Here is a 22753-nt window from a genome sequence, read left to right on the forward strand (position 1 = left end):
CTTAGTAAATTTGTTTAGCCATGAAACTTAAAATTATTCACATGAGTTATGCTATTGTAGGTACTCAATAACTTCGGAAATTCATAATTTAATAACCGTAAAACCAAATTTAGTGATTCTTGTACCCACGATCTCGTATCATCACGTAGATTATTATTACGCAATTTGTTCTTATGTATGGTGTGATGTTAATTTTGTATATACCATGTTTGTTCGTATTGCTACGACTAGCGTGAGGACACGAGCCATCCGAAGAGCAAGTTGGTACCTGGAATCTCAAGTCCTAGGCAAGTTGTGCCCTTGATCACTTCTTTTACCCACTCATGTTCTAATTAATCATAATGATCTGCATAGATTAATTTTGATGGGACCTAATAGGTTACCCTAGTTTGTCTATCTTTATGCCTTGTTTACCACTGAACTTTTTGGGTAGTACTTGCTAGTGCTATATGTGGTTTTGGGCATTGAGATACACATTATTCATGATTATACTTTTGTTATCCGTTATTATTTACTGTTCATGTCAAGATCATTAATGGTAATTGGAACATAGAGCTTAACTTGAGAAACACGTGCCACCATAAGGGTTTATGGACGCCCTTGGCTGATTAATTAGGAAAGCTAGTGGAGGACTACCTTACCTGAAAGGGCAAGGGCAGTAGGGGAGTGGTCAGTGTAGGGAGGTCCTTGGTTGATTTTGCTGCGATGGCGGTCAGGCAAGAACCCTGCATTGGAGCTTCCTATAAACTGTAGCGGGTTTTCTGAAGCTAGTGGAACTTTGTAAAGGCCTCGTAGTGTTACCCTGCCTCGCCTCCTCGGTAGAGGTGTATGGGAAGTCGCGATCCCTTGGCAGATGGGTAACATGACTTGTGGGTAAAGGGTACAACCTCTGCAGAGTGTAAAACTGGTATACTAGCCGAGCTCACGGTCATGAGCAGCTCAGGACTCTCTGATGATTAATTTATGGAACTAAATTCAATTTGTCATATGCATTGCATCGCAGGTGATGTTGTTACTTTTGTTCTACTACTTAATTGGGTTGGTATTTACTTATACTTAGTAACTGCTAATAAAATTTTGACCAACTTTAAAAGCAATGCTCAGCTCTAACCATCCTCTTTGGTAAGCCTTACACTTCACGTGATCTCCCACCTTTGGCGAGTTCATGCACATTATTCCCCACAACTTGTTGAGCGATGAACGTATGTGAGCTCACTCTTGCTGTCTCACACCCCCCCACAGGTCAAGAACAGGTACCACAGGATGAGGCGTATGGAGGATGCTGTGGCGAGTTCGTGAGAGATCTAGGTTGTCGTCTCCCAGTCAACTTTGGGTTGCTGGACCGTTGTCTACTTATAATGTAATTATTTATTTATTTTGTATAGAACTCCTGTTATGTAGTAAAGATGTGACATTCGATCATGTGCCATGATTCATCATATGTGTGAGACTTGGTCCCAGCACACCTGGTGATTATGTTCGTGCCCGGGTCTTGGTGCCCCTAAAATCCGGGTGTGACAGAAGTGGTATCAGAGGAATGTTGACTGTAGGACGAAACCTAGATAGAACTGGACAACCATTGTCTACTTACCTTTGCTACTCTGATTCTTTCTAAACTTCTCTTAATCTTTTCTCATCTATTTCCGCTTTACTCTGATTATTCTTACCTTTTCTTTTCTAAAGACAAGTGGATTTCACACTTTGAAATCCTATACATAAAGTGACTTTTAGGAATAGGAGACCTAATCTTAGGAACAAAAACAAAACTATATTTTTTATACCTATGAATTTGAATGTTTGTTCTTATGATACTTGTCTGATTTGGATCTTTGATTGAGTGTGGTGAGTTGTGGAGTAATGTCCACAATTGCATCTACATATACCTATAGGCATAAATAAATAAATAAATTCATAAGATAACTAAAACAGCCTAGATTATCCTTCATTAAATTATATTTACCTTAATAGATTCATCTTACCTTGAAAAAGATTTTATCTTATCCTAATAGATCTAACTAACCTCAAAATATTCTACCTTATCCTTATGAATTCATCTTGCCCTAATTAGCATATTTATTCCACTCTAGAATAACAACCATGAGCTAATCCAAAATTTATTTAGATCTTAACTAGTCTAATCTAGTCATATCCAACCTAATCTAGATTTTATCTAATCTATGATGATCTAATCTAGAGTAAGTTACTTAATGCTGGTACAAAAGATAAGACCATACCCCTCATGCACTTAAAACTAAACTAGTGCCTTAAACCAACTCAGCCACATGCATGAGATCTGATCCAACCAATAGAGTCATGATAAACTGCATAATCTATCTAACCCCGCCCAACACCAAACAAGTTTTTGACCAACATCATGTAGTCTATCTCACCTATATCTATCTTAACCATATTTTCCCAACTTCGATGATGTACACTGACCTTGACTCAATGAGACCAAGACCGGAGAAGGAAAGATCAACATTAACAAGGAAGGATATAACAGTCAAAGCGAATCTCGAGATGAACTAAGACTTAAACATATTGGATAAAGTCTTTTCCTTGCCATAATCTTTCTTACCTCCTCCTGTCCAGCTTATATCCTACATAATAAGTAGTTGTGGATACGTATGCTCTCCTAATCACCCACTAATGACTACAAAAAATGAGACTCTCGATTTTTGAATCAATTATAGACTAAGAGCTAAAATTACCAATCCTTCTGTATCCCTTTTCTTACAAATCTCGAGGACGAGATTCCTTTTAAGGGGGTAGGATTTGTAATACCCAAATTCTATTTGAATAGGGAGAGTTAATAATTCTATTTTATGTGGTTTTTTTTATATATAATGCTCATTTTTGAAGAATAGAATAATAATAATAGAAGCAAAATAAAATATACATTGCATCATGCAAGGTTTTTTGTATTGTTGCATTCATATAATCCAGCTTTGGAACTGAAGTAAGGATTTAAAACAGAAATAAGAAAAACAAGAAAGAAAACAAAAAAAATGAATGAAGCCTCACATCTACGTGATTCCATGGCTGCTTGCCCAGTAACGCCAAAATGTGGACGTATCCCACCCTCTTTCCTTCGATTTAATTATTCATATAGCCGCAGATGACATCACCATTACTTCACACATGCATGGTCCCTTGTGACACTTACGCATGGGACCCATGCGGCCAGCAATCTATCAATTTCTCATGCACACACGATTTGGCCGGTTAGCCTGCCAGCGTTTCTTGCTCCATGAAACCGAAAAGAAGCATGTCGCCATCCGCACAACTGAAGCCTGTTTCTGCGCCACACAATCAGCCCCGCGCGCGTTCTAGTGCAACGGCTGGTGGGTGGGCGTCCGTACACTGTCTGACTCGTGGGGCCCAGGGATTTATCCGCCTGGTGTATTCCCCTCGCGAAAACTCTCCCAGAGCCATGCACGGAGTTCGTTATGAACTAATCCCGTGAATAGTGCATCTGTCTGGCCAACTCGGAATCATTCGCCGAACTCTGCGCGGGTTGTTACAAGCTTGGTCGACGGGCTACATAAATATGGTCGCGCTTCTCCTTTGGGCCATGGCTCAGCTGGGAGAACGCGACACCAAGAGAGATCAGCAGAGAGAGAGAAAATCCATGCGCTGCAGCTTGCTTGTGAAGCCACGAGACCTCGACTGGTCGCTCAGGAGGGATCTCACTGGGGGCGCTAGAAGGGTGGACATCGGTGTCGGTGTCCAGGGACAACAGGTGTCGCGGGGTGTGAATCTCGCCGGACTTGGGGTCGCTGGGCGTTGCTGCCATGGGGATTTGCTGCATGGATGAAGGTAAGGAAGTATACCATTACGTTCTCCTGAGAGCCCTCTGCGTGTAGTCCGTTTGGATCAGAGTAATACGGCCGGGGTTCGAACTTTGGGTGGTCCGCCATGGCGCTTCCATGGCGGGTTGGCCGCCACCGTCATGGCCTGGGTGTTGCTGTGGTCTGGTGTTGAGAAGGAGGGAAGAAGGGCCGCTGGCCGTTAGATTGGAGATTGACGGCTAGGTTCGGATCTGGGGAAAATAGCTATGAGCCGTTGATCCTGGCGCCTACGGTGGAGATTAGATCAAGACCGTGATGAATCCGAGCCATCGAGATGAGATCAGAGGAGTGATAATAGATTGGGCTATAATAAAATCTAGACCGTTGCTTTTAGATCCAGTGGAATAGATTGGGTACCGTTTCGGTTTGAGATGAGTCTAATCTAGGTCGTCTGATGTAGATCGGACGGTTGATGCCACCCGATACCCCTTCGCCCTGGCTTTCTTTCTAAAGAGCCCCTCGCCTTATTCCAAATTAACCCGCCGTCCACCTCGGGTCAGGGTTGAGTCTGGTAGATTTTGCGAATTAAACCTCGAGCTTCTTAGTAAATGACGCGCAGTCCAGATAACAGAGAAACTAAATAATTAATATTAGAAATTGATTTTTAGTATAAAAATAAATCTTAAAACTTGTTTAATTCATATTTAATTCATTTTAACTCCAAATTGATTCATTTCAGTGGCATTAATTTTGTTTTAATATTGTTTATCACTTAGTAAATTTGTTTAGCCATGAAACTTAAAATTATTCACATGAGTTATGCTATTGTAGGTACTCAATAACTTCGGAAATTCATAATTTAATAACCGTAAAACCAAATTTAGTGATTCTTGTACCCACGATCTCGTATCATCACGTAGATTATTATTACGCAATTTGTTCTTATGTATGGTGTGATGTTAATTTTGTATATACCATGTTTGTTCGTATTGCTACGACTAGCGTGAGGACACGAGCCATCCGAAGAGCAAGTTGGTACCTGGAATCTCAAGTCCTAGGCAAGTTGTGCCCTTGATCACTTCTTTTACCCACTCATGTTCTAATTAATCATAATGATCTGCATAGATTAATTTTGATGGGACCTAATAGGTTACCCTAGTTTGTCTATCTTTATGCCTTGTTTACCACTGAACTTTTTGGGTAGTACTTGCTAGTGCTATATGTGGTTTTGGGCATTGAGATACACATTATTCATGATTATACTTTTGTTATCCGTTATTATTTACTGTTCATGTCAAGATCATTAATGGTAATTGGAACATAGAGCTTAACTTGAGAAACACGTGCCACCATAAGGGTTTATGGACGCCCTTGGCTGATTAATTAGGAAAGCTAGTGGAGGACTACCTTACCTGAAAGGGCAAGGGCAGTAGGGGAGTGGTCAGTGTAGGGAGGTCCTTGGTTGATTTTGCTGCGATGGCGGTCAGGCAAGAACCCTGCATTGGAGCTTCCTATAAACTGTAGCGGGTTTTCTGAAGCTAGTGGAACTTTGTAAAGGCCTCGTAGTGTTACCCTGCCTCGCCTCCTCGGTAGAGGTGTATGGGAAGTCGCGATCCCTTGGCAGATGGGTAACATGACTTGTGGGTAAAGGGTACAACCTCTGCAGAGTGTAAAACTGGTATACTAGCCGAGCTCACGGTCATGAGCAGCTCAGGACTCTCTGATGATTAATTTATGGAACTAAATTCAATTTGTCATATGCATTGCATCGCAGGTGATGTTGTTACTTTTGTTCTACTACTTAATTGGGTTGGTATTTACTTATACTTAGTAACTGCTAATAAAATTTTGACCAACTTTAAAAGCAATGCTCAGCTCTAACCATCCTCTTTGGTAAGCCTTACACTTCACGTGATCTCCCACCTTTGGCGAGTTCATGCACATTATTCCCCACAACTTGTTGAGCGATGAACGTATGTGAGCTCACTCTTGCTGTCTCACACCCCCCCACAGGTCAAGAACAGGTACCGCAGGATGAGGCGTATGGAGGATGCTGTGGCGAGTTCGTGAGAGATCTAGGTTGTCGTCTCCCAGTCAACTTTGGGTTGCTGGACCGTTGTCTACTTATAATGTAATTATTTATTTATTTTGTATAGAACTCCTGTTATGTAGTAAAGATGTGACATTCGATCATGTGCCATGATTCATCATATGTGTGAGACTTGGTCCCAGCACACCTGGTGATTATGTTCGCGCCCGGGTCTTGGTGCCCCTAAAATCCGGGTGTGACAGAAGTGGTATCAGAGGAATGTTGACTGTAGGACGAAACCTAGATAGAACTGGACAACCATTGTCTACTTACCTTTGCTACTCCGATTCTTTCTAAACTTCTCTTAATCTTTTCTCATCTATTTCCGCTTTACTCTGATTATTCTTACCTTTTCTTTTCTAAAGACAAGTGGGTTTCACACTTTGAAATCCTATACATAAAGTGACTTTTAGGAATAGGAGACCTAATCTTAGGAACAAAAACAAAACTATATTTTTTATACCTATGAATTTGAATGTTTGTTCTTATGATACTTGTCTGATTTGGATCTTTGATTGAGTGTGGTGAGTTGTGGAGTAATGTCCACAATTGCATCTACATATACCTATAGGCATAAATAAATAAATTCATAAGATAACTAAAACAGCCTAGATTATCCTTCATTAAATTATATTTACCTTAATAGATTCATCTTACCTTGAAAAAGATTTTATCTTATCCTAATAGATCTAACTAACCTCAAAATATTCTACCTTATCCTTATGAATTTATCTTGCCCTAATTAGCATATTTATTCCACTCTAGAATAACAACCATGAGCTAATCCAAAATTTATTTAGATCTTAACTAGTCTAATCTAGTCATATCCAACCTAATCTAGATTTTATCTAATCTATGATGATCTAATCTAGAGTAAGTTACTTAATGCTGGTACAAAAGATAAGACCATACCCCTCATGCACTTAAAACTAAACTAGTGCCTTAAACCAACTCAGCCACATGCATGAGATCTGATCCAACCAATAGAGTCATGATAAACTGCATAATCTATCTAACCCCGCCCAACACCAAACAAGTTTTTGACCAACATCATGTAGTCTATCTCACCTATATCTATCTTAACCATATTTTCCCAACTTCGATGATGTACACTGACCTTGACTCAATGAGACCAAGACCGGAGAAGGAAAGATCAACATTAACAAGGAAGGATATAACAGTCAAAGCGAATCTCGAGATGAACTAAGACTTAAACATATTGGATAAAGTCTTTTCCTTGCCATAATCTTTCTTACCTCCTCCTGTCCAGCTTATATCCTACATAATAAGTAGTTGTGGATACGTATGCTCTCCTAATCACCCACTAATGACTACAAAAAATGAGACTCTCGATTTTTGAATCAATTATAGACTAAGAGCTAAAATTACCAATCCTTCTGTATCCCTTTTCTTACAAATCTCGAGGACGAGATTCCTTTTAAGGGGGTAGGATTTGTAATACCCAAATTCTATTTGAATAGGGAGAGTTAATAATTCTATTTTATGTGGTTTTTTTTATATATAATGCTCATTTTTGAAGAATAGAATAATAATAATAGAAGCAAAATAAAATATACATTGCATCATGCAAGGTTTTTTGTATTGTTGCATTCATATAATCCAGCTTTGGAACTGAAGTAAGGATTTAAAACAGAAATAAGAAAAACAAGAAAGAAAACAAAAAAATGAATGAAGCCTCACATCTACGTGATTCCATGGCTGCTTGCCCAGTAACGCCAAAATGTGGACGTATCCCACCCTCTTTCCTTCGATTTAATTATTCATATAGCCGCAGATGACAACACCATTACTTCACACATGCATGGTCCCTTGTGACACTTACGCATGGGACCCATGCGGCCAGCAATCTATCAATTTCTCATGCACACACGATTTGGCCGGTTAGCCTGCCAGCGTTTCTTGCTCCATGAAACCGAAAAGAAGCATGCCGCCATCCGCGCAACTGAAGCCTGTTTCTGCGCCACACAATCAGCCCCGCGCGCGTTCTAGTGCAACGGCTGGTGGGTGGGCGTCCGTACACTGTCTGACTCGTGGGGCCCAGGGATTTATCCGCCTGGTGTATTCCCCTCGCGAAAACTCTCCCAGAGCCATGCACGGAGTTCGTTATGAACTAATCCCGTGAATAGTGCATCTGTCTGGCCAACTCGGAATCATTCGCCGAACTCTGCGCGGGTTGTTACAAGCTTGGTCGACGGGCTACATAAATATGGTCGCGCTTCTCCTTTGGGCCATGGCTCAGCTGGGAGAACACGGCACCAAGAGAGATCAGCAGAGAGAGAGAAAATCCATGCGCTGCAGCTTGCTTGTGAAGCCACGAGACCTCGACTGGTCGCTCAGGAGGGATCTCACTGGGGGCGCTAGAAGGGTGGACATCGGTGTCGGTGTCCAGGGACAACAGGTGTCGCGGGGTGTGAATCTCGCCGGACTTGGGGTCGCTGGGCGTTGCTGCCATGGGGATTTGCTGCATGGATGAAGGTAAGGAAGTATACCATTACGTTCTCCTGAGAGTCCTCTGCGTGTAGTCCGTTTGGATCCGAGTAATACGGCCGGGGTTCGAACTTTGGGTGGTCCGCCATGGCGCTTCCATGGCGGGTTGGCCGCCACCGTCATGGCCTGGGTGTTGCTGTGGTCTGGTGTTGAGAAGGAGGGAAGAAGGGCCGCTGGCCGTTAGATTGGAGATTGACGGCTAGGTTCGGATCTGGGGAAAATAGCTATGAGCCGTTGATCCTGGCGCCTACGGTGGAGATTAGATCAAGACCGTGATGAATCCGAGCCATCGAGCTGAGATCAGAGGAGTGATAATAGATTGGGCTATAATAAAATCTAGACCGTTGCTTTTAGATCCAGTGGAATAGATTGGGTACCGTTTCGGTTTGAGATGAGTCTAATCTAGGTCGTCTGATGTAGATCGGACGGTTGATGCCACCCGATACCCCTTCGCCCTGGCTTTCTTTCTAAAGAGCCCCTCGCCTTATTCCAAATTAACCTGCCGTCCACCTCGGGTCAGGGTTGAGTCTGGTAGATTTTGCGAATTAAACCTCGAGCTTCTTAGTAAATGACGCGCAGTCCAGATAACAGAGAAACTAAAGAATTAATATTAGAAATTGATTTTTAGTATAAAAATAAATCTTAAAACTTGTTTAATTCATATTTAATTCATTTTAACTCCAAATTAATTCATTTCAGTGGCATTAATTTTGTTTTAATATTGTTTATCACTTAGTAAATTTGTTTAGCCATGAAACTTAAAATTATTCACATGAGTTATGCTATTGTAGGTACTCAATAACTTCGGAAATTCATAATTTAATAACCGTAAAACCAAATTTAGTGATTCTTGTACCCACGATCTCGTATCATCACGTAGATTATTATTACGCAATTTGTTCTTATGTTTGGTGTGATGTTAATTTTGCATATACCATGTTTGTTCGTATTGCTACGACTAGCGTGAGGACACGAGCCATCCGAAGAGCAAGTTGGTACCTGGAATCTCAAGTCCTAGGCAAGTTATGCCCTTGATCACTTCTTTTACCCACTCATGTTCTAATTAATCATAATGATCTGCATAGGTTAATTTTGATGGGACCTAATAGGTTACCCTAGTTTGTCTATCTTTGTGCCTTGTTTACCACTGAACTTTTTGGGTAGTACTTGCTAGTGCTATATGTGGTTTTGGGCATTGAGATACACATTATTCATGATTATACTTTTGTTATCCGTTGTTATTTACTGTTCATGTCAAGATCATTAATGGTAATTGGAACATAGAGCTTAACTTGAGAAACACGTGCCACCACAAGGGTTTATGGACGCCCTTGGCTGATTAATTAGGAAAGCTAGTGGAGGACTACCTTACCTGAAAGGGGCAAGGGCAGTAGGGGAGTGGTCAGTGTAGGGAGGTCCTTGGTTGATTTTGCTGCGATGGCGGTCAGGCAAGAACCCTGCATTGGAGCTTCCTATAAACTGTAGCGGGTTTTCTGAAGCTAGTGGAACTTTGTAAAGGCCTCGTAGTGTTACCCTGCCTCGCCTCCTCGGTAGAGGTGTATGGGAAGTCGCGATCCCTTGGCAGATGGGTAACATGACTTGTGGGTAAAGGGTACAACCTCTGCAGAGTGTAAAACTGGTATACTAGCCGAGCTCACGGTCATGAGCAGCTCAGGACTCTCTGATGATTAATTTATGGAACTAAATTCAATTTGTCATATGCATTGCATCGCAGGTGATGTTGTTACTTTTGTTCTACTACTTAATTGGGTTGGTATTTACTTATACTTAGTAACTGCTAATAAAATTTTGACCAACTTTAAAAGCAATGCTTAGCTCTAACCATCCTCTTTGGTAAGCCTTACACTTCACGTGATCTCCCACCTTTGGCGAGTTCATGCACATTATTCCCCACAACTTGTTGAGCGATGAACGTATGTGAGCTCACTCTTGCTGTCTCACACCCTCCCACAGGTCAAGAACAGGTACCGCAGGATGAGGCGTATGGAGGATGCTGTGGCGAGTTCGTGAGAGATCTAGGTCGTCGTCTCCCAGTCAACTTTGGGTTGCTGGACCGTTGTCTACTTATAATGTAATTATTTATTTATTTTGTATAGAACTCCTGTTATGTAGTAAAGATGTGACATTCGATCCTGTGCCATGATTCATCATATGTGTGAGACTTGGTCCTAGCACACCTGGTGATTATGTTCGCGCCCGGGTCTTGGTGCCCCTAAAATCCGGGTGTGACATCCCGCGAGTCTCCCTCAGCGTCCCATACTTCGGGACAGGCGACCGCTGATTCGGTCGGATGGGGAGAGGCATGTAAATTTATGTTCTTCATTCTTATTCATATTATGTGTTCAAAATCAAAATATAAACTAATACTTTTTATTTATCACTTGGACAGGTCTTGGACGGTTGTGGAGAATGCTGGGGGTCATCGTCGCAACCCCAATGGCATCCTCGGCATGCTGTGGAGGGAACACTTCCCTGGACTGGTTGAGTACGCCGGAGTGATGGGACCATCCTACAGCTTCGACCACTACACTGTCGCCCCCGATGCAGTAGACCGGGACGACCGGGAATTCAATAACAAGGCAGAGCGGGTGAAGCAAGAGTTGTGGGTAAGTCTTAGTATAATGTAAAATATGTCGCATTCGCTGCACATTCTTGAAATAATGTATGGATACATTGTTTTTGTACGCATGATTTCTTTAGATGCGAGGCTGGATACGAGGCTAGGGCGGATGTGGTAGCCACCACGAGCTGTAAGAAGCTCGTCGTGGACATGCACTATGAGGCCTGAATCCAGGCCATCGTCAGCTACCACGGCTCCATCCTTGGGGAGAAGGTGACCAAGCAACAACCTCGAGCCATGTCGTTGACCAGAGACTAGTACCTGTAGGTAAAGTCATGCATGTTTGGTACCAGTATTCCATGCATGAATTTAATTTTATCTTCTGATATGCAGTGTACGTGTTTACTTTGTAGATGATTCCATATTGGTGTGCCGCACATCCTCTGTGCTGGGAGCAGATGGTGGATAGGTGGTGCTCGCCTGAGTGGGACGAGGCACACAATGCTAGCCGAGAACGGCGTATGATGATGCAAGGTCCCTCCCACCACCAAGGCAGCCATAGCCTAGGCCAATATGCAGAAGCATGGGTACGCCCTCTTTTTTATTTAGGTATGTAGCACTAGATTAGATATTATTTATAATTATCTCGTCGGTTTTCTTGCAGTCGGCGTCACATGGTGGCCGGCCTTGCTCCATCTTCTCGGCCTATCTATGGCCTATAAGGGCAAGGCGACGTCCGACGTCACCTACAACCTGGATGATGGGCCCGAGGCATATAGCAACCCTACCGTCTACAACCGCCTTCATGACTACACCACCATGGCGCAGGAGGTCCATGGCTCAAAATATGATTCGAGCACCGAGCAGATCGACCCCGATGTCCTCATGAGGGTCGGAGGAGGCAAGAGACATGGGCGGTACTGGATTGCCGACAGGGCAATCGACTCGTCGTCCACATCCACTCTATCTCAGGTGCGAGCAAGGAGCATGGGCTCGAGTCCAGCCATACGACCTCAGCACGACAGCTCACAGCATCACATACAGCAACTCGAGGTTAGTGCTTCTATAACTCGTCATTTCTTGAGTTATAAAACTTCTCTTTGAGTTACTATAACATTGGCTTGTTGTAAGTGCAATCAACCCTAATTGAGGGTTTTGGTGATTAAATGACAAAACAAACAGAGATTCTAACAAGTTTGCTCCTAGCATGTACACAGTTTTTCTACAGACAGGAGAAGCACATATCTTATGAGTATGCAAATGTATAAGCACATCGGATTAAAATTCTACATCATATAGCGTGCTCCAAGTGCTTTGAACAACGATAGTATTCATTTTATAATTCTTGAGTTATAGAAATCGCCATTCAATTAAGAGGGATCTGCAATAAGTTAAGTAAGTAATGCAATGAGCTCAGTTCAAATTCCTTCAAATCCTCTAAGATAATACTTTTCTAGATCATGAATGTCCTTGGAAAAACCACTCTTACTCCTCACACAAGTTCCACCTTGGTTCACTTCTGTTTTCTTAAAACTTGCTCTTCAGTTTCAAAAACCGGTTCAACCGGACCTAAAACCGGTTCAACCGGTTTCTGTACTGTTCCTTCTGCCACCTCTGTCCTGCCAGTCTGCCAGTCAAAAGCTATCAAAAAAGTTGTGTGCAGAGTTTTTCGAAAACCGGTTCAACCGGATTTGAGCCCGGCTCAACCGATTTTGAGTCTGGTCGAGTCTCCGGCTGAGTAGCTCAATGAACCGAGAACTCCCTGGTGGAAACCGGTTCAACCGGTTTAAGAACCGGTTCAACCGGTTTTTGGTCCACTTCTCCCAATGGCTGCCAGCTTTTGGGGGATCCTTTAAATACCCCCCACACACTCTCTCTCTTCATTCACTTCTGCCCTTCCACGATTTCTTGGCTGACCAACCTCCAAACCAAGGCATTCAATTCACCTCTCACACCTGAAATCGCATCCCCTTCAATTGTTTGAAGGATCCTTGGTGTGAGGTGAAGTCGATCTAACACACTTTTGATTTCATCTTGATTCTCCTATTCTCTTCATTCTTGAGCTCTTTGCAAACTTAACCTTGTGCGGATTTGTTACTCTTGGAACCTTGTGTTCCTTGACGATTAGAGGTTGCTTGGGAGTCTCCAAATTTGTGGACGACCCCAAGAAGTTTGTATCACCCGCTCTTTGAGCAAATTTGAGAAGAGATTGCCTTGACCTTGGTGGTCGGCTTGTGGAGGATTAGGGTTGGAAAAGACCCGGCCCTTTGTGGGCTCCTCAACGAGGAGTAGGACACCTTTGTGGTGGTTGCCGAACCTCGGGTTAAATCGTGTGTTCTTGATAAGTGCTCCAATTGGTTGGTTAGTTCATATTCGATTATATTGTGTGCAAATCGTGTGAAAACAATTCACCTCGATTTGTCATCTATTCGAGTGGATTTTTTCTAGGGCAAGTCTTTAGCAAAATCTCTCACTACTTCATCACATTTGTTAACTGTTTATCTAATCTAAGTTGAGCAGGTTCAAACTTGTTCAGTTGTAAAACAAAATCAACTGAACCGGTTTGCACCAGTGCAACTTGAATTAGACACTATCTCGAAGTTTTTAGTGGAAAATTTCAGGTGTAGCCTATTCACCCCCTCTAGGCTACTTTTCAATTGGTATCAAAGCTTCGTACCTCGTTTTACGCTTAACCGCGTGAGGAAACGATCATGTCTACTCAAAGGGACCATGTGGATCCTCTCCTTGAGGAAATCCCCATCACATCTTCCGGTGAGGAAATAGACGCCAAGGTCCTCGACCTCGCCATGAAGATTGCCGAGAAGATGTTCCTCAAAATGAAAGAGGAAGATGCTAAGAAAAGGGAAGAAGAAGAAGAATCAAGAAGAAAGGCCGAAGAAGACAAAGGAAAGGGAAAAATTGAATACAATGATGACCTAGTGGAACTTTTGGTGTCAAGGGTGATGAGCAAGATAAGTCTCAACACCGAAGGATCATCTACCAAAAGTAAACGTAACGAGTTCAACAAAGTTCAATTTGATTATTCTAGAAATTTTATCCCCAACTTCTCTTCCGCCCCACTTGGAAAGTTACCAACTCTTAGTGAGTTGAACTATGACGAGTGGGCCGATAAGATGAAGTCACATTTAATCGGTGTACATCCTAGTCTTTGGGAGATTGTCAATATAGGTATGTATAAGCCCGCCCAAGGCGAAGAGAAGACTCCGGAAATGATGCAAGAAATTCAACGCAATGCTCAAGCGGTGAGCATAATAAAAGGAAGTCTTTGTCCGGAAGAATACCGGAAAGTCCAAGGAAGAGAGGATGCTCGTGAAATTTGGAACATTCTCAAAATGTCACATGAAGGAGACCCCAAAGCTAAGAGACATAGAATTGAAGCTTTGGAGAGTGAGCTTGCTCGATATGATTGGACTAAGGGTGAATCACTTCAATCACTCTTTGATCGGCTAATGGTGTTAGTCAACAAAATCAGAGTGCTTGGAAGTGAAGATTGAAGTGACTCCAAGGTCACTAGGCTATTTATGAGAGCATACAAAGAAAAGGACAAGAGTCTAGCAAGGATGATAAGGGACCGTGATGACTATGAGGATATGACACCTCACCAACTGTTTGCAAAGATTCAACAACATGAATCTGAAGAAGCTCTAATCAAGATAAGAGACACTCATGCCTTGATCTCAAATGAACAAGATACCCCCAAGAAGAACAAAGACCACAAGGCAAAGAAAGTGGTCGAGACATCAAGTGATGAAGATAGTTCAAGTGATGAAGACACAACTATGTTCATCAAAACCTTCAAGAAGTTTGTGAGGAAAAATGATAAGTTTCAAAGGAAAGGAAAGAAGAGGGCATGTTATGAATGTGGCCAAACCGGTCATTTCATAGCGGATTGTCCTAACAAAAAGGAACAAGAAGCCAAGAAGGAATACAAAAAGGACAAGTTCAAAAAGGGGGCAAGAACAAGGGATATTTCAAGAAGAAGAAATATGGTCAAGCCCACATTGGCGAAGAATGGAACTCCGATGAAGAAAGTTCTAGCTCTGAAGAAGAGGAGGTGGTGGCAAACGTCGCCATCCAATCTACTTCAAGCTCGCAATTGTTCACCAACCTCCACGACGACTCCTACACTCCAACTTACCTCATGGCAAAAGGAGATAAGGTAACTTTATTTAGTGATGATTTTACAAATGATGATGATGAACAAATTGCCATGAAAAACAAAATGATTAAAGAATTTGGTTTAAATGAATATAATGTTATCACTAAATTAATGGAGAAGCTAGATAAAAGAAAAGCAACTCTTGACGCTCAAGAAGACTTGCTCATCCTTGAAAAGGAGAAAAACCTAGAGCTTCAAGAATTGTTATTCAATAAAGATGAAATGCTAGAAGCCTTGACTAAGGAAGTATCTTTAGTCAAGATAACTATAGAGGATAGGGAAAAAATGATAAATATGAAAACCTCTATAGTTAATCTTGCAAATGAAAAGGATGCACTTGAATCAAGCATGTTAAGCTTGACAGTCCAAAATCAAGAACTTCAAGTGCAACTTGAAAATTGCAAGAACCTCAATGCTTCATCTTTATTGATTGAATCTAAGTCTAGCTCCTTAAATAATACCGTTTGTAAACATTATGTAAAATATCATGCTTCTTGTTGTTTGACTAACCATGCAAGGTAGAAAAGTCCACAGGTTAAGGTCAAAGAAATATTGAAGAGATGCTCTAGCAATGATGGGTTAAAGAAAGTTGAACCCAAGTACAAGTCCTTGAAGCCCAACAATGGAAAAAGGGGGCTTGGGTTCAACTCATATAAGGAAAACCCTAGCATAGTGCATAAGGGGTGGAGATCCCCTAAGTTCATAGAGGGAACCACCCTATATGATGCCTTGGGGAGGATTCACTCCTCAAATGACAAGTCAACTCAAGTAAAGGTAAACTTGAGTTCCACAAAGAATAAGATGAAGGAAGCGGGATCCACAAGTAGAGAAAAATTTAATGCTCCCATTTCTCATTCTTATCTTTGTGATTATATGTTGACTTGGGATTCAGGGAAATTGGTTATTAAATATGTGGGTGCCTACATACAGAGAAAAGTCATGAAAAGAAGTGTGTGGGTACCCAAGGCTATAACTAACACTATAGGACCCAATTCAATTTGGGTACCTAAAAGCATAGCCTAAATTTGTTTTGCAGGTCTAGTCCTCTGGTGGGTCAAGCTGGGTGCTTGACAGTGGATGTACAAATCACATGACCGGGGAGAAAGACATATTTCACTCCTTGCAACTAACTCAAGAAGCACAAGAAATTGTGTTTGGAGATAGTGGCAAGAGTAAAGTGATTGGTATTGGTAAAATTCCTATCTCTGACCAACAATCACTTTCAAATGTTTTACTAGTAGGTTCTTTAAGCTACAATTTGATGTCTGTTTCACAACTTTGTGGAATGGGTTATAATTGTTTATTTTCTGATGTGGATGTGAAGATCCTTAGAAGGGAGGATTCCTCAGTTGCCTTTACGGGTCGCTTGAAGGGCAAACTTTATCATGTTGATTTCACAACAAGTAAGGTGACGCCTAAGACTTGTGTAGTGGCAAAATCCGACAAGGGTTGGCTATGGCATCGTCGGCTAGCTCATGTCGGTATGAGGAATTTGGCCAAACTTCAAAAGGATAGTCACATCATTGGACTAACAAATGTTGTGTTTGAGAAAGATAGGGTTTGTGGCACATGCCAAGAAGAAAAGCAACATGGAGTCCCATATCAATCAAAGAATGTGGTCACAACAAAGAGGCCATTGGAGCTTCTTTACATGGACCTCTTCGGACCTGTGGCCTACATTAGTATTGGTGGTAGTAAGTATGGCTTAGTTATTGTTGATGATTTTTCTCGCTTCACCTGGGTTTTCTTTTTGAGTGACAAAGGTGAAACCTAAGAGATCTTGAAGAAATTCATGAGAAGAGCTCAAAATGAGTTTGAGCTTAAAATCAAGAAAGTGAGAAGTAACAATGGGACAGAGTTCAAGAACACAGGTGTCGAAGAATTCTTGGGAGAAGAAGGAATCAAACATGAGTTCTCGGTCCCCTACACACCACAACAAAATGGTGTAGTGGAAAGGAAAAATAGAACACTAATTGAAGCCACAAGAACCATGTTAGATGAATACAAGACACCTGACAACTTCTGGGCTAAAGTGGTCAACACCGCCTATCATGCAATCAACCGCTATATCTTCATAAGGTCTATAAGAAGACAGCTTATGAGCTTCTGACTGGTAACAAACCTAAAGTTGATTACTTTAGAGTATTTGGTTGTAAGTGCTTTATTCTTAACAAGAAAGTCAAGAGCTCGAAGTTTGCTCCTAGAGTGGACGAGGGCTTCTTGCTTGGTTATGCATCAAATGCGCATGGATATCATGTTTTCAACAATACCACCGATCTTGTTGAAATAGCGATAGACGTGACATTTGATGAGTCTAATGGCTCGCAAGGGCATGTTTCTAATGACATTGCAGGAAATGAAGAACCACCTTGTGAGGCCATAAAGAAGCTTGCAATAGGTGAAGTTATACCTCAAGAAAAGGATGATGAGGAAGGAACCTTGTGGATGACCAATAAGGTTTTTGATGTGGGCGCAAAGGTGGTGGGTGATAAATCCTCCACCCAAGCGAACCCATCAACCTCAAGTCATCCAAGTCTTGAAGAAGGTCATCAACCCCAAAAGATGCCAATCCTGGTGGAAGGTGAACATGAAAGTATTGATGATGAAGTGCCTCTTGATCAAGTGGATGATGAGGAGGAGCAAATTCAAAGACAACCATCAGTGCCCCATCCTCGAGTCCACCATACCATCCAAAGGGATCATCCTGTGGACAACATCCTGGGTAGCATCAGGAGAGGGGTAACAACTTGATCTCGTTTAGCAAATTTTTGTGAATTTTACTTGTTTGTCTCCTCTCTTGAGACACTTAAGGTTGAAGAAGCGCTTGGTGATCCGGATTGGATAATCGCCATGCAAGAGGAGTTGAACAACTTCACCCGGAATGAAGTCTGGTCTTTAGTTCAAAGACCCAAGCAAAATGTGATTGGGACAAAATGGGTCTTTAGGAACAAACAAGATGAACATGGCGTTGTTACAAGAAACAAAGCACGATTGGTTGCCCAAGGCTACACTCAAGTGGAGGAACTTGATTTTGGTGAAACATATGCGCCGGTAGCAAGGTTAGAGTCAATTAGAATATTAATTGCCTATGCTACTAACCATAATTTCAAGCTATACCAAATGGATGTCAAGAGCGCATTTCTAAATGGACCACTACAAGAGCAAGTCTATGTGGAGCAACCACCGGGCTTTGAAGATCCAAGAAAGCCAAACCATGTCTATCTACTTCACAAAGCGCTCTACGGGCTTAGACAAGCCCCTAGAGCTTGGTATGATTGTCTTAAAGATTTTTTAATTAAGAATGGATTTACAATAGGAAAAGCTGACTCTACATTATTCACTCGCAAAGTTGATAATGAGTTATTTGTGTGCCAAATATATGTCGATGACATTATATTTGGTAGTACTAATGAAAAATTTTGTGAACAATTTAGCAAGGTGATGACGAACAGGTTTGAGATGTCTATGATGGGCGAACTCAAATACTTCCTAGGATTTCGGGTCAAACAACTGAAGGAAGGTACCTTTCTATGCCAAACCAAGTATACACAAGACATGCTCAAGAAGTTTGGCTTGGAAAAGGCAAAGCACGCCAATACACCAATGTCATCAAATGGACATCTCGACCTTAATGAAGAAGGTAAACCGGTAGACCAAAAATTATATAGATCAATGATAGGGTCACTGCTTTACTTATGTGCATCTAGACCTGATATCATGTTAAGTGTTTACATGTGTGCACGTTTTCAAGCTAATCCAAAAGATTGTCATCTTGTTGCCGTTAAGAGAATCTTAAGATACTTAGTCCACACCCAAAACCTAGGATTATGGTATCCTAAAGTCTCCCTTTTTGATTTACTTGGCTACTCTGACTCAGACTATGCCGGTTGCAAAGTAGATCGAAAAAGCACTACTAGGACTTGCCAATTCCTTGGGCGGTCCTTAGTGTCATGGAGTTCCAAGAAACAAAATTGTGTTGCACTTTCCACTGCAGAAGCTGAGTACATAGCAGCTGGTGCATGTTGTGCACAGTTGCTATGGATGAAGCAAACCCTTAGAGACTTTGGTTGTGAGTTTAATAAAATTCCACTACTTTGTGACAATGAGAGTGCCATAAAACTTGCAAACAATCCTATGCAACACTGTAGAACCAAACATATTGATATTAGACATCATTTCTTGAGAGACCATGAAGCCAAAGGAGATATCGAATTATTTTATGTGAGCACTGAAAATCAACTAGCCGATATCTTCACCAAACCCCTTGATGAGACTAGGTTTTGTTTTCTAAGGAGTGAACTAAATATCTTGGATTCTTGAAACGTGTCTTAAGAACTAAAATTTGACTCATGATTGATTGATATAAAGTTGTTTTATGCACAAAATAACATGTGAAATCCTGTTTTTATTGCCAAAATTACTCATGTCATAAATATTGATTGTATTTTAGGCTTTACCGGGCTATATCTATAAACTGGTTGAGTAAACCGGCTGAGTAGGCCACTCAATCGGATTTTCTCTGGTGAGAACCGGTTGAACCAGTTTATAAACCGGTTGAACCGGTTTTGGTCAGCCTGACCAACCGCCGCCTCCCCTTTTCTCTCCTCTCCTTCCCTCTTTCTCTCTTTACCCTTTCACTTGTTACAGCCGCCGACGCCTTCACCCTTCTCTCTCCCTCTCACTCAAACCACACTCCAAATCCCTCCCTAGCCATCAAATCTTGTGGAGTTTGTTGGAGACTTGATTCCCTCGGACTCCTCCATCATCACCTCCCTCTTCGTTGGGATTTTTGTGGTTGATTCGATAGATCGAGGTATTGTCTTATTTCCCCATTTTTTGACCCAATCCAACACCGTTCTTGATTATCTTGTGTATCTTTTCAAGGATATTGTGTAGTTTAGGTGCTTGGCACACTTAAATTGTTTTCATTTGTCTCGAACATTGTTTGAGTTAAGTAGTTTGGTATTGTTCATTGTAGTTAAACCGCTCACATGAACGGTTGAAGTGCATGCCCAATATCATACGTGTCTTTCCTCAAACATGTTCGTTAAAATCCTTAAACATCGATTACCTCTCTCACCATATGTTCCTCTTTTTATCTTAAGGATGGTGCGTCGTAGGAATCCGTCTGTAGTTGAGTCTGACTCCGATGACGACGCTCAAGAGATTCGTGAAGAAACTCCTCCACGGTCCAGATCCAAGCGCGGGCGCGGATCTGGGAATGTGCTGCAAGGTGGTGAGGCCTCAGGGTCTCATGGTGCTCGCGGTCGAACGGCCCGGAATCCCTCCGGCCCGTCTCGACCCGCGACCAATCCACAAGACTAGGAGGCAACCAGTGATGATGACGGAGGCAAAGATGATGAAGTTGATCTCCCTTCTGCCAATGCACCCATTATCCAGGGGTTGGATCTTCATAGGGCGGAGGCCCGTCGCTCTGCCAATGAGCCAGTCACTGATTTTACTGCCAGCGGAGGGTCTGCCCTTCTCCAGGACATCCGCTTCCAAAATCCTACATTACGTGTTCGTGATGTTAGGATCGATGGTAATCGGTTCTGGACCCTCCAACATGTTGATTTTTATAATTCTGTGATTCTTCCCAAGAAGCATCAACCAATCCTGGTATATTAACTGGGAAGGATGTGAAGCCATTGGTGATCCCGAGATGACACAGGCATTGAGGGCCTATGAGAGGAAGAGGATGAAGAACATAATGACATTCCAATACGATTAGAATGATGAAGTTATTGCTCAATTCTATTCTACCCTTTGGATTAAACTTGCTGATGAGGAAAGTCCTTATAACTTTCCTTATCTCACTTTCTATATTGAAGGTAGCTGGTATAAGGTGAGCTACAGGAGGTTTGCTCACATCCTAGGATTTTCTGATGGGGATATTTCAGGCGACAAAATTAAGATTCATGACTTTCGTCCTCCCACCAAGGATGAAGCCAGGGATCTTCATATCTTTGAGACTGATAAATATTGGGAGTCTACCAATCTGCACAAGTTCTACAGATACATAAATTCTCTCTGCAGAATGACTCTCATCCCCAAAGAGGGTAATCAAATGAATTTCCTGGGAGAGAGCAAAGTCTTGCTCTCATTTATGAAGCCAAATAGTTCTGAAAGCATCAATGTATTTGATATGATTTGGCAAGAAATCATCCATGCTGCCTGCTTCCCTCTCAAGGGATGTCTTCACGCCCCCTTCATCATGAAGATGATTGAAGTGGTGACTCAGTTTCGCTTTGAGAAAGGAACAAGACATCTCTCCTACACCCCTTCTGGATTAATCCAAACAATCCAGCAGGGCGTCTGAAGAAAGCCCCCTCCAGCTCTCGTGGACATGCTGCTGCCAGTCCCTTGCGTCCCTCTCCTGGTCGCGGATCTCCAAACCACGTGGTCGTGGTCGTGGTCGAGGTTGTGGTCGCGGGATGGGAGCTCGACTGGCCCATGGTATTGCAGCCTTCTTTTCCATGTGCAGGAACATATCTTCCAATGTGCATGAGCTGGTGAGGCGTCAGCGGGATACTGACGACAACCTTCGTCGTCAAGCCTCTTCCATGGGTATGCCATTTGCTCCCCACTCGCCTGATGTGCCTCTTCATCCTCCTCCGCCAGAAATCAATGAATGGCACCAGCAGGCCTATGGGGTGCCCTTCATGACAGCTGAAGATGAATAAGAAGAGAAAGAATATTTTGATGATCGTGAGCAGTATGCCCCTCCTCCCCACCAGGGGGATCCGGGTCAATCTTCTTCATATCCTCCACCCCAGGATCCATCGGGCAGCAATCCCCCTAGCTCAGCCTGGGGAAGAAAACTTTGCGGTTAACTTGGCGTCTCAATTTTTTGATCCGACTCCTCCTCAGTGGTGATTTGTGGTTGATGGTTCTCTCCATTTTTGGTGCTAGTTGCCAAAAAGGGGGAGAAGGATTGACAGCTTGGCAGCTTGGCTTGGTAGCCCTTAGCGGCTTTTAATTTTTGTAATGAACACCTGGTCTGTAATAACTTTATTCGCCTGACTATTGTGATGCATGCGGTGATGGCCTAGAGCCATCAACATTTTAATGATGTGATGACCTTTATTGTAATAGCCAGTACCATTTCATATCTTATGCTATACAATGATGGATTTATTAGAGTAATGCTATTTTTATATCATCACATCTTATATAATTTTGTTGCATCCCTCAATGTTTGTGTATTGTGTTGGTTTTTCACTCTCTCCAAATATGTTGCAAATTGACATATCAAGTCAATATGAATATCACAAAACTCATGCATATATTTAGGGGGAGCTGCACATACACAAGTACTTATATCTCGCCAGTGCTTTTACTTTTTAATTTTTATCTCTACTCTAGTTTGTTTTGGCATCAATCACCAAAAAGGGGGAGATTGTAAGTACAATCAACCCTAATTGAGGTTTTTGGTGATTAAATGACAAAACAAACAGAGATTCTAACAAGTTTGCTCCTAGCATGTACACAGTTATTCTACAGACAGGAGAAGCACAGATCTTATGAGTATGCAAATGTATAAGCACAGCGGATTAAAATTCTACATCATATAGCGTGGTTCAAGTGCTTGGAAACAATGGCAG

This window comes from Zea mays, chromosome 7, assembly GCF_902167145.1.
Source record: "Zea mays cultivar B73 chromosome 7, Zm-B73-REFERENCE-NAM-5.0, whole genome shotgun sequence".
NCBI lineage: Eukaryota > Viridiplantae > Streptophyta > Magnoliopsida > Poales > Poaceae > Zea > Zea mays.